Consider the following 5,969-nt stretch of genomic DNA (forward strand, 5'->3'; position numbering starts at 1 on the left):
GTAGTTATACCAAACAGGAGAGGGGTCACAAAGCTTTACATCACATCCCTTATGTTTCTGGACAGAGGACCAAATTTTCAAAGAGATACCTACAATTGGCCTAAATTTTCAAGAACATTCGTTTTTAGTATCCCAATTCTTGCAATGCCATCTTGAGGCTAGAGCACCTCTGAGTGTCCAATGCAATCTCTGTTTTAAGTGTATTGCAATTTAAATGTGATATAGCAAAGAAATTGGTTACAATTATGCCTAGATATGTAAATGAGGAGTTATGCCATTGAATATGTGGAATGGTTGGTAAAGTAAGTTGTTTTGCAGGGGCATTTAGAGGGATGGGGAGGGATTTGTTCCAAATAATTTTAAAGCCAGAAAACAGGCTGAACCAGGTGAAGACTTTGAGAATTTGAGGTAGGGATTTAGAAATTAAAAAAAAGTATTACGTCATCGGCGTTAAGTGAAAGTTTTATGCTGTGTTCCTTGTACAATAATAGGTGAGATGTGCGCATTTAATGTGATCTTTTGGGCTAATGGTTGAAGTGGCAAAGCAAAAAGGAGAGGGGATAGTGGGCAGCATGTCTTGGACAGAGACTTATTTGTCTGTACTACTGCACAAGGGTTGGTATATAGTGATGTGATCATTGATATACTTGTTTTGCCAAATCCAAAATTTTCCAAAAGTTGTCGAATGTTGTCAGATGCAAGTCTCCCCTTTAAAAAAACGGTTTGGTCACAATGGATTCATTTACCTACATACGGTTCCAGTCTTCTGACTAACACTCTAGCAAAGAGCTTCAGTTTTGTTGAAATAAGTGATATCCGCCTGTAACTGCCGCATTTGAAGATGGTTTATCTTTAATTAGTATGAACGATATATGAGATGTATTTTGGTCACAATACAATGAACCAGTATCCAAAGCATGGTTAAGAGAATTTAAAAGCAGAAGCGCAATGATATCCCAAAGTTCCAAAAACAACTCTGGAGGCAGCCTGTTAAGGCCAGGTGATTTCCAGTTTTGCATTGAGCTCAATGTCTCTTTAAATTCTAAAAGAGTAAGTGGTGTTTCATGGGATTCTGGGTCATTATCAGTCAGTAATGGCAAATTAAGTTCAGCAACTTGGATGTCAACATCTTCCCATTCTTGGACACCTGGTGTGTCGGCACAGAAGAGAGAGCTATGGCTCCATTGAGAATTTTCTCCCTGTCCTGGTAACGAAGTAGCTCCAAGAAAAGGGTCAACGAACGGATGGTGCTGCCCAGCGAGCATTTCCTCGACTGTTTCTCTGACAGCAAAGTTAACTTTTCTAGTTAGTCTTTCTTCCTGGTCCCGCAACACCACCAAGATGGCTGCATTTGAAGTGTGCTGCAGTTCCTGGGTCGAAACTTTCCTTTTCCCCACTGTCTGATCTGTAGATGATTTATTCTTCGTTACTCTTCAACTCCACGTTTTGTAGCAACACTTTGATGCAGTTTAAACTAGTATGGTTTATATATATGTTTATAACTGTAAAGTGCCTTGAGATGACATGTGTTGTGAATTTGGCGCTATATAAATAAACTGAATTGAATTGAATTGAATATCGTAGGATATATATAGTAGGATATTCTATGTACTATTAAGACTGAGCTTAGTCTTGTCCACAAATTTTTTTATCCACTAGACTTTCCGACACTCATAGCGTAACCACTACATAGTGCCTTATAAAGGGATTAGGTTGGATGTTCGGGCACAATCTCTGTTTCTTAAAGAGCGGGAAAGCAGCACATGGAGCTTTGTTGAGTGATGTTGTTAGCTTTACCAGGCAATATGCTAAGCTACTGAGTAGAGAGCTATTGTTGGGCCAGAGCTTTAAGCTCCTTGTTTGCCCTGTTGGCCGCTGCTAAATATCTGACTACTGTACCTCTGTGGGCCCAGAGAGCTAAAACACATCTGTTAACAACAGCAATAGCAGAAACAGCTATGGGGTGACAGTGGCATAGGAAGAGGTTTCTGCAACCGAGGGTTGCTGGCTTTAAGCCCAGCTTCCTATTAGTGTTACTATAGGACAGCTGTGGCTACAATGAAGTTAACCACCATGAATAGTTACACAATATAAAACAGTGTGAAAAGTGTTAAAAAGTGTTGAATTAAGAGTTTTGTTCCAAAATATTACAAGTTAAGTTCATCTATTGTGAAAATGACTCTTTAAAATTGACACTTAAGTCCCCAGGATTTGATTTAACAATTACATTTTTCTGAGTAGTACAAGATCAAGAGTTGTGTGATCTACAGAAATGATAAAGTACCTTTAGAGTTGCCTAATGTATTAAAGATGTAGCACAGAGCTGCTAGGAGGCTTGCTTAATTCTTCAGAATCAGTCTTCTTATCTTTAATGTGAACAATGCAAAGGCGATGTTTGTAGATTTGAGGAGAAATAGGCAGAGGGGAAACACTATTACCACCATAGAAAAACTGCAGGTGGTAGAAGCATAAATAGCACATGGTTCACCTGAAGAACAGACTGAAGCGTAGGTAAAATAGTGACAAGGTTTACAAAAAGGGACAGCGGGCTCTAATGTAGAGATGTGAATAATTTCCTCTTATTTGATGGTGTGGCAGCATTAGAGCCAACAACTAATTAGGTGTTAATTGAAGTCATTTAAACTGATAGATGATCATATGATAAATAGAGGAGTCCTTCACCCAAAATGTTACTTGTTTATGAGGACATTACAATGTGATTTATTAACTGAAGACTTATTTCCTTTTATAGCTTCCTATGAGAGATCCAACTCTATAGTCATTTGCTTGGCTGTCAGCTTGCCTACTGTTGTCTTGCTTTCGCTTGGAATATTTCTCATCTGGAGAAAATGTAGACAAAATGGTAAGTTGGATTTCTTTTTTAACATAATTACAGGGCAAGACTCAATAAAATATGACTTGTATGGCATCTACTTCCCCTTTAAAATGTAAAGGAATTGTGTCTTCTCTAAAAAAGCTTGTTATCTACCAACATGAAGGCAAGGCCTTCTAGAATCATATACCATCCAATAAGACTAAAATTTAGGTTTATGAGAAGATTGACTAAAGAGTCAACATAATAGACAGCTAGGTGGCTGACAGGTGAGGTCCATAAGCCCTGACCTCGTGGCAGCTTTTAGGTAGTCAAGAAATAGATCCATGGAACACAAAGCGTTTTTCCTTTAATGCCATAGAAAAACCCTCAAATGAAACGATACCAGTCACAGTTTATTTCCACTGATTGAGAGAGGTACACAAGGCAAAGATACATTTCCGAAACAGTGCAGCAGAATGTGTAAAAGGTCTCTGTTGCGAAAGCCAACAGGGATATCATCCACTAGTCCTAATAGGCAAGTCCTTGCACACACATGTTAAATGACACTTGAATACTTGATTTATACCAGATTCACAGGGTATCCCAGTTCTCAGACTCTAGTGTACCCTAGTCAGATTCCCATTTTCTTTTTACTTTAAGAGAGTTGTCTCTGTTGTGATTACTGAAAGTCTTATACACCTTCTTCAAAAAAGATTTAAGTAGTATACTATTTACCAATAGGGATTCTATGGAAGATATAACAAGACCACCAGTGAAATATTACTAATTACACAAAATAAGATTATGAACTTGCAGAAATTTGATAAAGTCTTCATCTGTGATCCCATATTTGCTTTTCGCTTGTTGAAATGTGAGAATTGAGCCTCCCATGTCCCCAACAACCCCAATGCCCTTATACTTCCAGTCAGCAAGGTTGCCTTGCAGTCCAGGCTGAAAGTCAGGGTTCTCATGAATGGGAGTCAACAGACAGAAGCAATTACTGTACCCTTCCAGTTTCCTGACTTTATGCCAATTGTTTCCCATATTCGTTAAAATCACAAAATCTTTCATTAATGTACCTACCCTGCCAGAGAGATATATATAATAAATTCAGAGAACAAGATTTTACACACTTGTCCCAATTGGGGTCATGAGGGGTGCTGGTGCCTATCTCCAGCTGTCAATGGGCAAGAGGTGGGGTACACCCTGGACAGGTCGCCAGTCCACACCTTAGGTGTGTGAGTGAAAGTGAGTGTGTGTGTGACCGTCAGGACATACCATGTTTTTGGACTCTGGGAGGAAGCCAGAGTACCCAGAGAGAACACACGCATGCTCAGGGAGAACCTTCTTCCTGAGCATGCTTCCTTCTTGCTGCAGGGCAGCAGTGCTACCCACTGCGCCACTGAGCAGCCTACGGCTGTGATATATATGGGTCTAACATTAGTTAGCAACAAAAAGGCATGGCTTAACTTTTAGAAAAAATTATTTTTACCCAGAAAAAGAGCTATTATTCTGAATTAGTTGATATAATATTGGGATGGAATTTGCAGGGGAGCCCAAAAAAAAATCAAAACATCATGAGCATACAGCAGGATTTTATGTTCATGATTATGAAAATGATAGATTATTGGGCAAAGAGTTTCATTGATTTTTGCAAGATGTTGCAATGTTGTGGTTTTCGCCACATTATAAATGACACATTATTTGATAAACTGCATCTATTTAACTTTTATAAGTAATTATAATTGCTTTGTCAAAAATGGAACATTGACAAAAAAATGAAAACCAAGCATCTCTGTTTTAGAGCCTGTTTTTTGCAGATGCAAATGTATGAATCATTGAAACTTGTCAAAATGTGGTTAGAATTTGAATTTGGTGTCTTGAAACAGACTTAAAGTGTCTAAGGGTCAAAGAAAACACAAAAGGAAGAGAAAGTAGATCTCAACATCATCATAATTATTTCTAAGTCAAGGCTAATGTGAATAAGGTTATCAAAAATGTAATTGTTGTCCTGCTAAAACTTCACTAGAAATTAGTTTTAACTATTGTTTGTTTGTTTTTGAACAGGATGGGGAACAAGTCAAAACCAAAGAAAATCATCAGTTGATCTAGAAACTGTTGCCTGCGAAGACTCTGCTCTTCTGAAAAAAAAGTCTGAAAACACAGGAAGAAGGAAAAATAGGAGTCGGAAGAAAGAAGACACTAATTTCAGTTCAGAGAGCAGTAGGGGAGATGGGAACATCTGCAGATCCCAGGAGGGAACCCTTCATGTGGGTGATGGCCACCAGAATTTTACAGGATGTCCCAACCAATCTTCTGACATCAACACTGAGGGCAAACACAGTCTAGATGGACCAAACCTTAAAGCAAGACGGGCAGACATGTCTGCTCTTAAAAATTATATCAATTGGAGTCCTCGCCGAGGGGCTAAAAAATCACAAGAACAGAGAAGTACTTTAGAGCGACAGACTTTGACTACCTCAGAAAAGGCCCATCCTAATCTTGGTCGAAGTGATGGCATTGTTCATCGCAGAATTGCTTCATGCCCTGTACCTTTTCCCTCTTCTAGTAACCGTTATGCTGCCCTGGCTGATTTACCACAACAGTAGACAGCTTTCACTGACAGCAAAGTCAGACAACCTTTACCACAATAAAACAGTATGTTGATGCATTTAAATACTGAACATTTGTGATTGTGAGTGTTTAATTGTGGTTGTGGTTTAAGTGAGAAAAAAAAAGTTACCTGATTATAATCTCCTACATCTACCCAGCCATATTATCTTGCGGCTGCGCAGTAAGCTGGAGGACTGAGTTAATCTTTTTTTGTCACTACACAATAAAAGCTCCTTAAAAATGAAAAAGATTAAAACAAACTGCTGTTTCTAGTAGAAATATTAAAAGAAATACTAAAATTATACTATCCATGGTAGGAAAGCTGCGTTATGTTGTGCCGATTTCAGAATCATTCTTGTCAAAATATGGACCATAGTCGTCTGAAAATGAACTACAAAAAAGGCAATTTAAGAAAATGTAGTGAAAAATGTAGCTAAAGCTCTCCGTTATAAAACCCAAAAGATGAAGGTGCTTATATCTTTGTAGATGTCAAATGGACTAAAAATAAAGAAATAATGTGATTTTGTACATTCCCATGAGG

Source organism: Cyprinodon variegatus, unplaced genomic scaffold, assembly GCF_000732505.1.
Source record: "Cyprinodon variegatus isolate N-32 unplaced genomic scaffold, C_variegatus-1.0 Scaffold1629, whole genome shotgun sequence".
NCBI classification, from domain to species: Eukaryota; Metazoa; Chordata; class Actinopteri; order Cyprinodontiformes; family Cyprinodontidae; genus Cyprinodon; species Cyprinodon variegatus.